The sequence below is a fragment of the Microtus pennsylvanicus genome, chromosome 17 (assembly GCF_037038515.1).
Source record: "Microtus pennsylvanicus isolate mMicPen1 chromosome 17, mMicPen1.hap1, whole genome shotgun sequence".
NCBI classification, from domain to species: domain Eukaryota; kingdom Metazoa; phylum Chordata; class Mammalia; order Rodentia; family Cricetidae; genus Microtus; species Microtus pennsylvanicus.
In genome coordinates this window covers 623,083-641,254 of record NC_134595.1, presented here as the reverse complement: position 1 = coordinate 641,254, position 18,172 = coordinate 623,083, and the positions used below count along the sequence as shown (strand labels likewise).

At 48.5% G+C, this 18,172-nt stretch overlaps 1 long non-coding RNA gene across 1 annotated transcript; it reads left to right on the top strand.

Annotated features, from left to right (window-relative positions):
- Positions 1–2,456: 2,456 nt before the first annotated feature.
- LOC142836954 (uncharacterized) lies at positions 2,457–10,777 on the top strand. Its single transcript, XR_012908179.1, has 3 exons — positions 2,457–2,594; positions 7,958–8,007; positions 10,724–10,777. It is a non-coding gene; the product is annotated as an uncharacterized LOC142836954 (long non-coding RNA).
- Positions 10,778–18,172: the final 7,395 nt, after the last annotated feature.

The window sequence follows — 18,172 nt, the reverse complement described above, 5'->3', positions numbered from 1 at the left end:
CGAGAGCTGGAGCATGAACCTAGCCTGTCAGCCATGCTCCCTGGTTCTACAGAGTCTAGGGTTCCAGCTCCAAAGCTAGCACTACTTTGAGAGAACAAAGACCCTCTCCTGGTGGCTGAATGGAATAGATAGCTGGGACAAACAAAAGCAGGGGCCAGCAAGTGTGCCAAACAGCAGAGACCCCATTGCAACTGGGTCTCTGCTCCAGTCATTGCGGTTCATCACTAACATGACTTCCAGGTGTGGCTGGGATCAGCCACCTCTTCGGAGGATATATAATGAACTCCCCTCATCCTAAACCTCGATCTCCAGTTCTGCCCCTTTGATAACACATGCCACCTGTCACTCTGTGCACCTGCCCAATGGGAATATCATTTTTTCTATGAAAAGGGACAGTAGTTGTCCCTGAGGCACAAGGAGATCTCAGCTCTGCTCTCAGGAGGCAGCCAAGCACTTGGCACAACCGGCTCTTGCTCTGGCAGACTTTGGACCCATCCAGCACATGCCACTCCAGAGATGAGGGAAGAGACGCCACTATTTCATGGTCTTGTCAGGAAGGGTGTCAAGCCAGGAGTCCTGAGTCCCCAACTGACCCACACGGTCATCAGCTGGACTTGAGAGAGGGTTTTACCCAACCAGGAGGTCAAAGCCACAGCTTTGTGCTTTGTGCAAGAAGCACACTGGATACCTGGCTAGGGGTATGGCTCCATGGTGGAACACTTACCCAGCATGAACGTGTAAGGCTCTAAGTTCCATGCCCAGGATTGCAATGCAGGAGACAGAAGAAAGTCAGGGCTGCATAAAACCAAAGGGTATGTACCAGAAACACGAAAGTTAGTGAGTGGGGTCAGCTCATGGAAAAAGCTGACACAGACCAATCCAGTTACTTTGCAGAGGAGGACACCAGACACAGGGCACTTCTTCCAGGAGACCCCCACGCAGTCACATGCTCTGAGTGCACAGTGGAAACCACACGGCCTTGGCATAGGAAGATTCAGGTCCTCCCTGGGGTCTCCAGACCCAAGCAGTCTTTGACACTGCAAGAGGCATGACTGAGCAGTGTGCCCTAGGGCAGGCTAAGATGAGAGCTTTCTTACAGACCATTCCAGAAGTGAATAGGGCAGTCATGTCTCTGAGACTTTCTTTATATTCAGATTTGTGTACCAAATGGAACTCTAAACCTGGTTTTCTTCTGCAAGCACACAGCAGATAGGCAATCCTAGCAATAGGGGAGGGGAAAGAAGAAAGTCATGCCATCCAAAACTAGGCAGTTCCAGGCCCTTGTAGGAGCAGATGGGCCTTTGACAACTTTTCAGTTGTCAATGCCACCTCCAGTCATTCCTGGACTGGAGTCTAAGACCAGACAATACTCAGGGAATAAAGGAGCTGTAACATGAGGGGCTGCATCCAAGCCAAAGAGGCAGATAGGCCTCCCCTCAGAAGCCCTAGGGCTAGGAGACCCCGGAAAAAGAACGGAGGGCTTGCTGGCAGCTGTGCTTCCCTGGTGCTGATCTCACAACCCCTGCCGGGGGACACATTTCCGGTATGTCGGGCTTTACCCATTTAAGTCCATGGATGCAACTCTCGTGAGAGGGTGGCTTCCACCCTACCCGGCTCCTGGCCATTTGGAGCATTAGCACTTCTCCCTAGCTCCCCTAGAACCTGGCTAGTCCTTTCTGGAGCGGAAAGTGATGCACGTTCCAAGGCAGAGACAGACAGACCCAGAGGACGCTGGGACTCTCCCCTGCAGATCACCCAGCTGTCAGGGTGTGAAGTCAGGAAGAAGATGATGAATCAAGAAGGGGAAGGCGGGGGCGAGCCTCCAGAGGCTGCACCCTGTCATCTCCCGGGCCGCTGGAGCCCTTTCCTCCTCCTCCCCCCCACCTCAGGCTCTCTGAGGAGCTGTTCTTGCATGGCTTTCCAGGCCCATCTTTTGCAGGCTCCACTCCCATTAGAGGGCAGCCGCAGAACTTGTCCCATTCTCTGAGCGCCTGGCACACCTCGGCGACACCCGAGAGCTAGGACCGCGCTTTAGATGCCTCTTTCCCCAGCTCGGGCCCTCAGCTCCGCCTTCCTGGCCTCCTGGATTTCCTGAGACCCCCTCCTCAGTGTCCACCTCAGCCACGTCCTCTCCACAGCCACTGCTCAAAGGCGCCCTCGAGCCCCGTAAGCCCGCCATTCTCGCCCCCATCAGTCACCCCGCGACCCCCAGGCCGCGTCACACCCTCGCGCCCTGGGACACCAGCACCAACCCCGGCTCTGTCCTCCCATCAGGAGAACCACTGAAAGAACTCACCTGAACCTTGGCCGCCCTGCTCCAGGGAGGAGGGGTGCTCTGGGCCACGCCCACTAGAGCCACGCCCCTGCTGTTGGTGTGGTCCTGTTTTCTGGCTCCCTCGAGCTGTGAGAGGCGGGGCGCTACAGAGCCCTGCCCCCTCAGAGCGCGCTCCCAAAAAAGCGGGCTCCTTGGCTTCACTTGCTGACAGGCCCCAGTGCCCCACTGTCCTGCCTGCCTCCTAGAGAGCGGAGCCCCGAGAAGAGGCTCTTTGAGTGGAAGGCGGGAAAATGGCGGACTCCTCGGAGCGGGACGCGGGGTGAGTTGGGGGCACAGTAGGGCGGGGTTTAGGGGCACCCGAGGGCTGTCCAGAGCCTGGGCTGACGGGTGCCCAAGCGGGAGAACGGGGCTCCTTAGAGCCACTCCCCGAATCCCTCCCAGCCTGGAGGCCCAGGCTCTGAGCATCTCCTGTGCGGCTCAGAGTGGAGTTGTGTGTGGTACTTTGGTGTTGGCAGCAGGTAACTTAGCCTCATGGTTCCTAGCTTTTGCATCTAGGGGAGCACTCAACCTCCTGAGTTCTGTGTGTGACTTGTTCTGTTTTGGTTCCAAGACAGGGTCTCTTGTAAGCCAGGCTTGCTTCGAACTCTCCAGTTCCTGCCACTCTTCCCGCGGGGATGATTAGTGTGCTCCCCCAGCAGCAGCTGGACCAGTCTGCTGCACCACAGCACTGCGGGGATTCATCCTTGTTAGTGAGCTTGGGAAGTATTGGAGCCTGGATAGGTTTTTTTTTCTTAGAATTTCAGGTTTACTTTTTTCCTGAAAGGAGTTTTGAAGCACTGATAAGGGAAGAGTCGGGGGGGGGGGGGGCGGAGAGATGGCTCAGTGATTAAGAGCATTGCCTGCTCTTCCAAAGGTCCTGAGTTCAATTCCCAGCAACCACATAGTGGCTCACAATCATCTGTAAAGAGGTCTGGCGCCCTCTTCTGGCCTTCAGGCATACAGACAGAATATTGTATACATAATAAATGAATGAATGAATGAATAAATAAATAAATATTTTTTTTTAAAAAGGGGGGAAGAGTCGGGGAGTTACAAAATAATCGCTTGAGAGTTATGGTCTGGAAATTGATAAAAATCTACACCTGGGCGGGTTGATGCTAGTGGCAACCACAAGTACTCAGTGATGGTAAAGAAACTCTCCCACCCCACCTGAGCTTCACTAGAAGCCTGCCTGTCAGCACAGGCAGGAGGTGGTGGTGGAAGAATCCCGAGTTCAAGGACAGCCTGAGTTACCTACCTGAGGACCTGTCTCAAATAAACCATTTTTTGTTTTTGTTTGGTTTTTTGTTTTTGTTTTTGTATTCAAGACAGGGTTTCTCTGTAGTTTTGGAGTCTGTCCTGGAACTAGCTCTTGTAGACCAGGCCGGCATCGAACTCACTGTGATCCACCTGCCTCTGCCTCCCTAGTGCTAGGATTGAATGCGTGCGCCGCCACCACCACCTGGCCAGCTTTTGTTTTTGTTAGGAATATTTCTTAGACGAGCCTCTCTGCCAACACAAATAATTCCAATCAGACCAAATTAGACCGAATAAAAGATGCCCATGTTTGATGGAGCGCTCCTGGGTGGCACCAGGAAAGCATGGTGAGGGGAAGAGAGAGAAGGGGAGACCACATGTTCATATTTTGGGGGACAGCCTAAAAACCCTGTGGGAGTGGTCCTGACCCTCCCTGGGGAGGCTTGGTGGGCTTTCCCAGGGGAAGGGGCTTGAAATGGATGCCAGGGGCTGGGGTGACGCTTTCACGCAAACATCCCAGACTCTTGGATATAGGGACCCGACTCAGGTCTGGCCACTTCCTGTGAGCATGGAGTGACATTGGCAAGGGGGGAGTTGGTGGGCTCATGAGAGGCGTGGCTGGAGCGGCTTCCCATTTACTGTCATCCGGGAGACCTCAGGCAGCTGTTGGTTGAGAGAGATGAGAAGGCAGGAGGCATTTGTTATCATTGGCCCTATGAATAGGGCTAGCCATGGGAAGTCATTAACTGCCAGAAAGAATGGGACAGAGAAGTGCCCTAGTTGTACAGGTGAGGCTCGGGTGTACAATTGGGACACACTAGCAGATAAAACCAGATTTTAGTTGTTAGGTGTCCTTGATCCAGGAGAGTTGGTACCAGTGGTGAAGTCCCAGGAGCTGGTGCAGGTGTTGGCGTTTTCTGGAGAGCGCTTTGTAAGTTGGTCTTGGCCCAGATGGCCAGAGTGACCTGTAAAATATGCGTGAAAATGGGTGGGGTTCAAACAGGCTCTGGAGGGCTGGAGAAATGGCTCAGAGGTTAAGAGCACTGACTGCTCCTCCAGAGGTCCTGAGTTCAATTCCCAGCAACCACATGGTGGCTCACAGCCATGTATAATGCGATCTGGTGCCCTCTTCTGGCCTGCTGGCATACAAGGAAGGAATGTTGTTTTTGGGGGTTTTTTTTGTTTTTTGTTTTTTGGTTTTTTTTTTTTTTTTTTGGTTTTTTGAGTCAGGGTTTCTCTGTGGTTTTGGAGCCTGTCCTGGAACTAGCTATTGTAGACCAGGCTGGTCTCGAACTCACAGAGATTTGCCTGCCTCTGCCTCCCGAGTGCTGGGATTAAAGGCGTGTGCCACCACCGCCCAGCACGGAAGGAATGTTGTATACATAACAAATAAATCTAAAAATTAAAAAAAAAACAGGCTCTGGAAGACTGTTAGTTGTTTGTTTGGGGTTTTTATTATTATTATTATTACCAGACCTGATTTTTGATACAGCAGTAGAACTTTTTCCAGAAACCTGTAGGTATCTGTAAGAGAACTGGAACAGATTTACATCTTGGTGTCATAGCAAAAGGCTGTTGCTTTAGGTTAGAAGGTTTGCACATTTTAGAAGACAATTAAAGGGAATTGGGAACTCTGGATTTTTAAGATACACCTGTTAATCTGAACTATGAAGCCTTGAAAGAGGCACACCTGTTTGTATTTTAGCAGGAAACTTCAAATGAAGTAATGAGCTACCAGTACCTTAAGTTGTCAAATGCCATGGATGAAGTAATAAGTGAACAGTATCCTAAGTCACCAAATGCCATTAGACAGATCTAAGGGGATAAATGGGCAAAAATGAGACACCTTTTTTAGCTACACAGGCAATCCCAAGTCTCTCCTTAGTCCTCGGAGAACATCAGCCTGGAGGCAGTGATTGCCGTTAGCTGCTGGGTACAAGAGGCCCCAAGATTTTCCTGTGGGGGGAAGATTTAGTCCACCTGTCATGGCAGGATGAGAAGATTGAGTCCCCGGGTGGCATCCAGGAAGCTGAAGAGGTAAAAGGCCGCTTTTTGGTGTGTGGGTGTCTTTGCAAAACCCAAAGGCAAGCCTCAAGGCGGAAGATCTTTGTAACCATGTATCTTCTTGGAGGAGCTATAGGTGCCATGGGAGCTGGCATGTCTGTGTTAGAAGCACTTTTGTTAAATTGCCATACTCTCAGATCTGTAAAGGCACTTGAGAATTGGGCACCATTACCTGGTGTATTTAAACTGGACATATAAGCTAAATTTAGGCATGTATTTTATCCAGTTAGTTACAGCTTACCAATGCTAGTGAATGTAAGACGATTAAAAGGAATATTTTAATAAGTCAAAGAATACTAGCACACTGTCACAGAACTCCCTGTGGAGACCCTGTGAGCTTCCAGCTCACAGATCACAGAGATCTGAATGAAAAATGAGGATGTGGCCCAGCAGTGGTGCTGCAGGCCTTTAATCCCAGCACTTGGGAGGCAGAGGCAGGTAGCTCTCACCAAGGCTTTTACACAGAGAAATCCTGTCTCAAAAAGAAAGAAGTAAAGAAAGAAAAGAAGTAAAGAAAGAAAAGAAAAGAAAAATGAGGACATGACTGCTCCAACGTATATGGTTGAGCAGAAGGTTTATTGTAGATATGAGGGAAAGTACAGCCAGAGGCATCAGGAAGAGTCCATACTGAACCTGCCCAGCAGCCTGAACCAGGCCATGAGAAGAGAGAGAGGGAGCAAAGAGAGCACTAGAAACATACAGACCAAGTGGACAAAATGGCTGAGTTATATAGAAAAGAGAAGCTGGGGAACTTCAGGGTAGGGGCAGGATATGCCTGCCAGGCTGGCTCTGTGACAGGCACTTGGGATGCTGAGAGATGATAAGTTAAGTAGGCCCCTCACTTAGACACTTGACCCAATGAGGTCCACCTGCCTCTGCCTCTGCAGCTTATAGACTTGTACCACCACACGCGGCCCCAGGCCAGCTTCCTTACTCGCAGGTAAAGGTGCTGCCACCAAGCCTCATAGCCTCAGGATTCCCAGGACCCAACTACAAAAGTCATCCTTTGCCCTCCCGTGTGTCAGAGGACGTGAGCACCACATACTGCATCAGATTTAAAAGGCTGAAGTGCTACAGAGAAGAGGCCGGTGGGTGGAGCCTCCTGACCAGCACTATACCTCAGACTTCCAGCTCTTTACACGGGTAGTGATGGGCACAGGTCAGGTCAAGGCCATGTTGCTGAGGCCTCCGTGATTGATGGGCAGACCCCGGGGCATCCTGAGGGACCACAGCAGGTGCACCTGCCCTGCTTCCCAAAGCCAAGCCCCTACCATCTGTAGGCTTCAGGAAGAAGCCAGCAGCAGAGGCTTAAGACCCCCAGAGCTGGACTGCTGGGGACTGAGCTCAAGTCCTCTGCAAGAGCAGCAAACTCTTTATCCTGCAAACTGTCTGTCCAGCCCTGGTAGGAAGATGATGAGTTCTGGGCCAGCCTTGGCTGTAGCGTGAGACCCTGTTGTTGGGTGCGGGTGTGTGTTAATTATCACTGAACAAGCCTGACAACCTGAGTTTGGGTCCCCAGAAGCCACGTAGAAACTGGATGCAGTAGTGCCTGCACTCCTAGCACACCCTACAGGGTGATGGGAGGCCAAACAGGAGAGTCTGCAGGGGTGAGGACTGGCTAGCCTGGTATACGCAGCCGTGGATGAGAAGGTGGAACGTGACCTATGCTGAGATTGTCCCCTAACCTCTCTGGAGGCACCACGGTACGCACAGTTGGTGGCACTTACACAGCTGCACTCACAGACATACACAGAATAAATAAAAATGAAAATATTTAGAGAATACAACTATTTGGTGACATATGAGCGATGTGTGACCCAAAATGTGCTATGTCAGCAAAGTTTTGTTGCCACATGGCCCACGCATTGTGTCTGTCAACTTTGGTACTAGAATAGCAAAGTTGAGTAGTTGCTGGTCATGACAGTGACCGGGGAGCCTAGGAAACTGACACTTTGCAGAGAAAGGCTGTGTCACCGTCCTCTCCCCAACCTGCCATCTCATCCTTACCATTGGACTCTTCCCTCCTGTCTTCTCCAGCCCCTGTGCTTGCAAATCCTCAGCCCCAGCCCTTCCGAAGCCCTCCCACCTCTCTGGCTGTTGTCACACCAGCCTGATGAGACAGGGATCTTCCTGGTCGGGAAGCTCTGATCCCTGTGGGCCAGTGTTCTACTGCCTTCAGGAGGAAGTTGGTCTTGTGGGGGTTCCACCTCCTGCTTGTCTAGGGACGATATTCACATGCCCCGCTGCAGCTGACGGAAGGTGGCTCTGGCCTCTGCAGATCTTGTAGATGGATGAATAGCACATCTCTCTTCTCTCTTGTAGGAAGCCCGCAGCCACTGGTGCCCCCAAGACAAAAGGAAGAAGAGTACAAGGTGAGCGCTTTAAGGAAAGTGTTTTGTTTTGTCTTCATCAACGATTTTTGTTCAATTTTTTTATTACACGTGTAATCTCTTTGGAGGGGTGTGCATATTGTATCATGAGTATAGAAGTCAGAAGGGAACTTGTGGGAGTCAATTTGTCATCAATCAAGCTGGGCAGCAAGCAAGTGCCTTACATGCTGAACCTTTCTGTTCTCTGAGAAAGTCTCATGGATCCCAGGTTGCCGGTCAGCTCCTGATCCTCCTGCCTCAACCTCCAGGGTGCCATCTAGTTCATGAAAGGGGTTTCTTGGGGGCAGGGGAGACAGAGACAAGTCTGAAACTTCCACTGCTCAGTGGCATGCCTTTGGGGACTCAGGGTTGTCTTTGTCCCTGAGGTGTCCTGTGACTGTAGTTGTCCTTTGGAGAGTTGAAGTCCCTCGAAAGTGTAGCTCTAGATGTGCACAGGCCACAGATCCAAGTTCCTTCAGAAACCTGTGGAGCTGCCCGGTGTGGGTGCTGGAAGAGCAAGTACTCCTCAGCCTCATAGGCTCCTTTTTTTTTTTGTTACACTTCGTGTGGGGCAGGTAGCACATGTGGCACACACATGGGGGTTAGGCATAATTTGGGTGGTTGTTTCTCTCATTGCACCATAGGAGTCCAGAGGACTAAACTCGGACCCTCAGGGTTGACAGTGATCACTGGACCTGGTTGGGTTTGGGGCTTGGGGTTTGGTCTTAGGGATGGAGCCCAGGGCCCCACATTTGCTAGGCAAGCGCCTAACCACTGACCTATATCCTCAGCAGATATTTTGTTTGTTTGTTTACTGCGATGGCAGAAGTAGAATTGGGGCCCTCACTGTGCCAATTGAGCACCGTGCCACTGAGTGGCCCCAGCCTGGCAGTTTTGTGTGTAAGCTATGACATGTTTGCATGCTGCCTGGTTTTGTTAACACTGGCCAGGCCAGATGCCCCAGCCACCGCCAAGGGGGCCTGGATCTGTGCGTGAGTCTCATGAGGGTCCACCCGTGATAAAGGCTGGAGTGGTGGTGAGGACAGAGCTGGACATAGGCCTCCCCAACCCAAAGGTACAGAGTCTGACATGGCTCACGTGTGCCCCAGCTTCCCTGCCCCTGGGCTGCTGTGGGCTCTTCTCCTGTCTTTAACTTTATTGTTACTTTTTAATCTGCTAGCTTCATTTAATTGAGAAACATGAGTGGTCAAGGTACAAACGACCACAGACCAGCTGTAATGAGAAATCTGGAGTCTTCCATGGTTGGCAAGCAGGGTCTGAGAGCTGGCCTGGGCACATAGACCAGTGGGCCTGTTTGTCCTGGCTGCAGGCTCAACACGTTTAAACTGAACCAGGGTCAGATTCCTACATCTGGACTGCATTTTCCAAGCTTTTTCCTGGCACAAGCCCCAGGCAGAGTCTGACTTGGCCTTTTACGTCCATTACCTATGCTCTCAGAGCCTCTGCAGGATCTCAGCGAGAACCCCCAAATCCATGCCAGCACGGCCATTCCCTCACAACAGTTAACATCATCTAGGGTTACAGGAGTGGATCTCTATCCCTCTGATTTAAAGATAGGAAGGTGGGAATACTAAGACCACGGTGGGCAGCCCAGCTTTACTGTACTGAAGCACAAACAGAGATGGACTCCACCAGAGAGGGATAGACCCAAAATGCTGTGGGATTTGTTGTTTTGTGTTTTGGTAGGTGGGAGGGGGCTGTGCACATGAATGTAGATGCTCTTGGACACCAGAGAGAGTGTTGAATCTCCCAGAACGGATATTCCAGTTGCAAGCATCCCTGTGGGTGCTGGGACCCTAACTCCAGTCCTCTGCAAGAGCAACAAGCGCTTAACCACTGAGCCATCTCTCCTGCTCCTTTTTTTTTTTTTTAAAAAAAAATTGCACTTATTTACTGAAGGTGAGGGGGATACCAAGGTGCACATCTAGAGATCAGAGGAAGGCTCTTGAGAGTTGAACCAAAGTCATCAGGCTTGCTTTCAAGCCCTCCACCCAGTGAGCCATCCCACTGGCCCCTGGCTTTCACGGTCTAGAATGTTTCTATCTTTGAACTTACTTGGCACTTGCTCCTACTCCAAGGACCCACATACAAGAGACATTCCATCAGTGTCTTATGGACACTGAGTGTCCTGTGAAGGTACTAGTTGCAGTAGCTGCCATGTGCATACTGGGGAGACTGAAGGAGCCAGTCTGCATCGGGCTGTAAGGCTGGTGCTTTTCCTGTCATTGGCCCCGGCTCTCCACTGTGGGGTCCTGCTCATGCTCTATGTCTTCATGCTGCAGCATTCCTCTTCTCTAACAAACACTGTTGGTTAATTAATAAAGAAACTGCTTGGCCCTGATAGGTTACAACATAGGTGGGGGGAGTAAACAGAACAGAATGCTGGGAGGAAGAGGAAGTGAGGTTAGAGGCCATGCCGCTGCTCCTCTCCAGGGCAGACGCGATGAAGCTCTGACCCAGGATGGATGTAGGCTAGAATCTTCCTGGTAAGCGTACCTTGGGATTACACACATTAATAGAAATGGGTAATCAAGATGTAAGAATTAGCCAGTAAGAAGCTAGAGCTAAGGGGCCAGGCAGTGTTTAAATGAATACAATTTGTGTGTTGTTATTTTGGGGCATAAGCTAGCCAGGTGGCTGGGAGCTGGGTGGCAGGAATGCAGCCCGCAGCTCCTACTACACACTGTGTCGTCTGCAGGAGGAAGAGTGGTTGAGTCCAGATACCTGCAATATGAGAAGAAAACTAAGAAGGTAATGGAGTCTTTTACTCTTGGAGCCACTAGGAATGGGTGGAGGGCACGTGGCAGCTGCAGCCCGATCCTGGAAGACACCATTGGGGCCTTTGCCGCCTCCAGGTTCTGGGCACAGTCCTGAGTCTCTGGTGAGAGTGACACCAGTGTCCATCAGTCGTATGTACCTCCTCTGCCCCTCCTGTTTTGAGGGCCTCTGTTCTGTCAGATCTGTCCTCCAGCACTATCCCTTCACACCCAGGAGGCTCCTGAGTGATGGGCAGTGGCAGCGGCACTCGGTGTGGGCCACAGGCACAGCTGGCAGGGGTGACGTTCACTTCTGCATCTTCCTGTGTGATACTTTTTCAGCTGTCAATAAGCAAGGCTGGCAGGGCTTCCTGAGGCCCCAAAAGCTGCACTGCATTGCAAGAATGGGGGAAACATGTTGGGGTCAGCTGCAGGCTCATCCCTGTGGTGACACATCCCTGGAGCACAGGATCCAGTTCCAGGTTGTCTGTCACGGCCAGGCAGGACTGCTGAGCACAGGCTTGGTTTATGACAATCAGAAGGTTAATTTCCCATCTGCCTGGCCTGTGCCCCAGGAAGTGTGGTGAGGGTTCCCAGGATTCCTGAAGCTCTGACTGGAAGTCTGGTTTAAGGGAAGGGATTCTCACATCACCCTGCAGACAGCTTTCCCAAGCTACTTATCCCTGCTTCCATTCACCCTGTGGCTGTTGCCACCTTGAAGGCTTGGCCACAGTGCCCCCATGTGTTTATACAAGGCATTTTGGTTCTGCTACCCCATCAGGTGACCTTGGTCTGGCTGGAGTCTTGAGTGTCTGTTGTCATGGTAACATTAGCCTGCGCTTTCTCCTGAGGCTGAATGGATCTCAGAAGGGCTGGTCCTGAGTGGAGCCCACTTCCAGCTGAGCAGCCCTTTCCCTGAGTGTGGGGCAGATGATCTTGAGTTTCAGATTTCAGTTGTGGATAAGGGGTGCTTGGGCTGTGCTGTGTGCTCCCATTCCTCCTGAACACCATTTCACGTTTCTCCCAGGCACACTTCTGTGACTTCAGTAGGTGTCTCCAAGGCAGTTGGTGGTGGGCATTGCTCTGCATTGGTCCTTGTTATTTTTGTGTGTGTGTGTGTGTGTACGTGTGTGTGTTGCAGGTTGTACAACCATGCATGTACACATGGATGGATGCCAGAGTGAAATCTTTCTTTTGTGACAGGATTTCACTGAACTGCCAGCTCTTGGGATCCTTTTGTGTTCCTCATCCCTTGCTAGGGTGAGAGGTTCTTGTGGTGAAAGACTTAGAGGCCCCTTAGCACTACTGCACCCCCTTCCTCGGAACCAGGGCCCTGGTAACCAACAACACGTGCACGAGAGCTTTGAGTACTTTCCATCTCCATTGTATAGACCTGGACCCTGGAACTGGGGTGAGACGACCTTGTAACCGTCATAACATTGATCAAGGTTCCTCCTTGTAACTATGACATTGATCAAGGCTCCTCCTTGTAACTGTTACAACATTGATTAAGTAGAGTTAGCTGACCATTAAATGAACTAGTCAAAATAGTAGACAAATGATTTTTGGGCTTTCCCTTTGATTTTGTACTCCCCCCTCCTTGATTTTGTGTTTTTTTTTCCTTTAAAAGAGCTTGTAATAGACAAAGCAGTCGTCCTTCTCCTCTCGAGGCTGGGGGACCTCTGCCGCAGCAGAATAAAAATTCCTCTTGCTATTGCATCAACCGAGTTGTGAATGTCTCTTGGGGCGACCTTCTCCTTGGTGGGGCTTTAGGGCCCAACAGTGGATTTGTTTCTGTGTAGATGCTGGGGATTCAAACTCAGGTCTTCAGACTTGCAAAGTGACTGCCAGACTACACACCACACAGCCCTGCTTGTTGGCCATTAAATTCTCATTTTGTTGCTGGTTTGTTTGTTACATGTTCTACCGTGGACATTTTCTCGCTAGTGAGTCAGGGTTTTCAGTGGTTGGCTTTCGTGGCCTGTTGTCAACAGCCACAGGCAGCAGCTCTCGTGTCATTGAGCACAAGTTCTGAATTTGCTTTCAAAAGACCAATCAATATTCCAGCCCGGCGGTGGTGGCAGGCATAGGCGGATCTCTGTATGTTTAAGGCTAGCATGGTCTACAAGAGCTAGTTCCAGGAGAGATAGGGTTGTTGCACAGAGAAACCCTGAAGCATGATTAATAAACGCTCAGGGTCAGAAATTGGGTTTCAGTCTGAAGGTCTAAAAAGCAAAACAGCCAGCCACTGGCTCTTGCCTCTCCCTCAGTCTGAAATGGCGATCCTGCCTCCAGATTTCTCAGAATGAGACTATGTCTGAGAACTTCTCCCCCATCTTTTTCCTCTGTAGGGCTGGGATTAAAGGTGTGTGACACCATAACCTGGTCTGTAAGGCTGACCAGTGGGACTGTTTTACTCTCAGATCTTCAGGCAGTCTTTATTTATTAAAATACAAAAGAAAACCTATCTCACCCCCCCCCAAATAAAAGACCATTATGGATTTTTCTGCCTTTTTTCTTTTATGGACAGTGTCTCTCTACATATTCCTACATGGCCGGGACTTAGAGAGATAGAGAGATCCACCCCTGTACCTCCTGAAGGCTGGAATTAAAGACAGGGCAACCACGTCCAACCGCAATTGTTGGTCATCTGTTGTTGGACCTTCTTTAGACTTCCAGTTCCCAAATGATGGCACAGAGACTTCTTATTAATTATGAAAGCTTGACCTTAGTCTAGACTTGTTCCCAACTAGCTCTGGCGGGTGGTGGTGGTGGCACACACCTTTTATCCCAACATTTAGGAGGCAGACAGACCTCTGTGAGTTCAAGACCAACCTGGTCAAAATTTCCAGGGCAGTAGGACTGTTTCACAGAAAAATCTGTCTTAAAAAAATTACCACGTCTATATTAGTCTACATTCTGCCATGTGGCTCCTTACCTCTCTGTACTGCTGACTCCCTTAGTGTCTCCCTGGCTTAATTATGAGAGCCTCTGATTCTTCCTGAGTTCCCTTCTCTCCTGGAAGCCCCACCTGTTCTCTCCTGCCTAGCTATTGGTCTTTCAGGTTCTTTTTAACCAATCAGAAGGTGCCTTGGGCAGAGACACATCTTTACAGCATACAAAAAGATTATCCAACAGCAATCAGGTGTGTACACAGACCTGTTGATGGAGCCCAGGCCTTCATGTGCCAGAGCCCAGCACCTGCTGGGGATTGACTGCATGGGCTCCCAAGTCAGCGTCAGGGACGTGCTGGCATGGGGGTCTCAAGACCTGAACCCTGTGATTCTTCTTGGGTTCTGACAGGCTTTCATGTATGATGTGTGAGGGTGGCATCTGGCTTCGGCACGTGCCCCTTTTAGTGTGGAATTTTTTTTTTTTATTGAGAAAAGGACAAAAAATTTTCCGCCTCCTCGCAGACTCCTATTTCCCTCCCTCTCCTCCCACCCTTCTCCCCGTCCCCCCACTCCTCACCCCCTCCCTCTCCAGTCCAAAGAGCAGTCAGGGTTCCCTGCCCTGTGGAAAGTCCAAGGTCCTCTCACCTCCGTCCATGTCTAGGAAGGTGAACATCCAAACTGGCTAGGCTTCCACAAAGCCAGAACATGAAGTAGGATCAAAACCCCGTGCCATTGTCCTTGGCTTCTCATCAGCCCTCATTGTTCACCATATTCAGAGTCCGGTTTTTTCCCATGCTTTTTCAGTCACAGTCCAGCTGGCCTTGGCGATCTCCCAATAGATCAGCCCCACTGTCTCAGTGGGTGGGTGCACCCCTCGTGGTCCTGACTTCCTTGCTCATCTTCTCCCTTTTTCCGCTCCTCATTGGGACCTTGGGAGCTCAGTCCACTGCTCCAGTGTGGGTCTCTGTCTCTATCTCCATCCATCACCAGATGAAGGTTCTATGGTGATATGCAAGATATTCATCAGTATTGCTATAGGATAGGGTCATTTCAGGTTCCCTGTCCTCAGCTGCCCATGGAACTAACTGGGGACATTGCCTTGGGCCCCAGGGAGCCACTGTAGGTTCAAGTCTCTTGCAAACCCTAAGGTGGCTCCCTTAACTATTAATTGTGCTTCCGTGCTCCCCTATCTAACCTTCCTTTATCCTAATAATCCTGTTTCCCCAAGTTCCCCCCATCCTCCCCTTCTCACTTTTCTCTGCCCATCATCCCTTACCCCAATCCCACCCCACCCCCAAGATCCCAATTTTCTCCCCGGCAATTTTGTCTACTTCCCATAGCCAAGATGATAACTATATGATTTTCCTTGGGTTCACCTTCTTATTTAGATTCTTTAGGTTCACCAATTGTAGACTCCGTGACCCCTATTTATTGCTAGAAACCAAGTATGAGTGAGTACATCCCATGTTCATCTTTTTGGGTCTAGGCTACCTCACTCAGGATTGTGTTTTCTATTTCCATCCATTTGCATGCAAAATTCGAGAAGTCATTGTTTTTTACCGCTGCGTAGTACTCTAATGTGTGTATATTCCACACTTTCTTCATCCATTCTTCCATTGAAGGGCATCTAGGTTGTTTCCAGGTTCTGAGTATTACAAATAATGCTGCTATGAACATAGTTGAACAAATGCTTTTGTCATATTATAGGGCATCTCTTGGGTATAATCCCAAGAGTGGTATTGCTGGGTCCAGGGGTAGGTTGATCGCGAATTTCCTGAGAAACTGCCACACTGATTTCCAAAGTGGTTGCCCAAGATTGCATTCCCACCAGCAATGGAGGAGAGTACCCATTCCTCCACAGCCTCTCCAGCAAAGGCTATCATTGGTGTTTTTGATTTTAGCCATTCTGACAGGTGTAAGATGATATCTCAAAGTTGTTTTGATTTGCATTTCCCTGATTGCTAGGGAGTTTGAGCATGACCTCAAGTGTCTTTAGACCATTTGAACTTCTTCTGTTGAGAATTCTCTGTTCAGTTCAGTGCCCCATTTTTTAATTGGGTTAATTAGCATTTTAAAGTCTGAGTTCTCTATATCTTTTGGAGATCAGACCTTTGTCTGTTGCAGGGTGGGTGAAGATCTTCTCCCGGTCAGTAGGTTGCCTTTTTGTCTTAGTGACAGTGTCCTTTGCTTTACAGAAGCTTCTCAGTTTTAGTAGGTCCCATTTATTCAATGTTGCCCTTAATGTCTCTGCTGCTGGGGTTACACATAGGAAGCGATCTTCTGTGCCCATCTGTTGGAGGGTACTTCCCACTTTCTCTTCTATCAGGTTCAGTGTGTTCAGACAGATATTGAGGTCTTCAATCCATTTGGACTTGAGTTTTGTGCATGGTGATAGATATGGGTCTATTTTCATTCTTCTACAGGTTGACATCCAGTTGTGCCAGCACCATTTGTTGAAGATGCTTTCTTTCTTCCATTGTATACTTTTAGCTCTTTTATCGAAAATGAGGTGATCATAGGTTTGTGGATTAAAATTCGGGTCTTCTATACGATTCCATTGGTCGACTTCTCTGTTTTTATGCCAGTACCACACTGTTTTTGTTACTGTAGCTCTGTAATAGAGTTTGAAGTCAGGGATGGTAATGCCTCCGGAAGATCCTTTGTTGTATAGGATTGTTTTGGCTATCCTGGGTGTTTTGTTTTTCCATATAAAGTAGATTATTGTCCTCTCAAGATCTGTGAAGAATTTTGAAGGGACCTTGCATTGAATTTATAAATTGCCGTTGGTAGAATTGCCATTTTTACTGTGTTGATCCTCCCAATCCAAGAGCAAGGGAGGTCCTTCCATTTTCTGGTATCTTCTTCATTTCTTTCTTCAATGCCTTAAAGTTCTTGTCAAATAGATCCTTCACTTCCTTGGTTAGAGTTACCCCAAGATATTTTATGCTGTTTGTGGCTATTGTGAAAGGTGAAGCTTCTCTGATTTCCCTCTCTGCTTCCATATCCTTTGTGTATAAGAGGGCAACTGATTTTTTGGAGTTGCCCTTGTATCTTGCCACATTACTAAAGGTGTTTATCAGTTGTAAAAGTTCTTTGGTGGAGTTTTGGGGGTCACTTATGTACACTATCATATCATCTGCAAATAACGAAAGTTTAACTTCTTCCTTTCCAATTCGAATCCCCTTGATCCCATTATGTTGTCTTATTGCTATTGCTAGAACTTCAAGCACTATATTGAAGAGGTATGGCGAGAGTGGACAGCTTTGTCATGTTCCTGAGTTTAATGGAATAGCTTTGAGTTTCTCTCCATTTAATTTGATGTTAGCTGTCGACTTGCTGTATATAGCTTTTATTATATATAGGTATGACCCTTGTATCCCTAATCTCTCCAATACTTTTATCATAAAGGGATGTTTTATTTTGTCAAATGCTTTTTCAGCATCTAATGAAATGATCATATGGTTTTTTTTCTTTCAGTTTATTTATATGATGGATTACATTAATAGATTTTCGTATGTTGAACCAGCCCTGCATCTCTGGGATGAAGCCTACTTGATCATAATGGATATTTTTTCTAATGTGTTCTTGGATTCGGTTTGCCAATATTTTGTTAAGGATTTTTGAGTCGATGTTCATGAGTGAGATTGGCCTGTAATTCTCTTTCCTGGTTGAGTCTTTGTGTGGTTTTGGTATCAGAGTAACTGTAGCTTCATAAAGGGAATTTGGTAATGACTCTTGGGTTTCTATGTTGTGAAATACATTAAGGAGTACAGGTATTAGGTTTTCTTGGAAGTTCTGGTAGAATTCTGCATTGAAACCATCTGGTCCTGGGCTTTTTTTGGTAGGGAGGTTTTTGATAACAGCTTCTAATTCTTCATGACTAACAGGTCTATTTAGATTGTTCACCTGGTCCTGGTTTAACTTTGCTATATGGTATTTATCTAAAAAAGTGTCCATTTCTTTTACATTTTCCAGTTTTGTGGCATACAGGCTTTTGTAGTAAGATCTAATGATTCTCTGAATTTCCTCTGTGTCTGTGGTTATGTCCCCCTTTTCATTTCTGATCTTATTAATTTGCATATTCTCTCTCTGCCGTTTGATTAGTTTGGATAGGGGTTTATCAATCTTATTGATTTTCTCCAGGAACCAGCTTTTTGTTTCATTGATTCTTTGGATTTTTTCTGTGTTTCTATTTTGTTGATTTCAGCCCTCGGTTTGATTATTTCCAGTCTTCTACTCCTCCTAGGTGAGTCTGCTTCTTTTTTTCCTAGAGCTTTCAGGTGGGCTGTTAAGTCTCCAATATGTGCTTTCTCTGTTTTCTTTAAGTGGGCACTTAGTGCGATGAACTTTCCTCTTAGGACTGATTTCATAGTGTCCCATAAGTTTGAGTATGTTGTTTGTTTATTTTCATTGAATTCCAGGAAGACTTTAATTTCTTTCTTTCTTTCTTCCTTAATCCAGGTATGGCTCAGTAGTTGACTGTTCAGTTTCCATGAG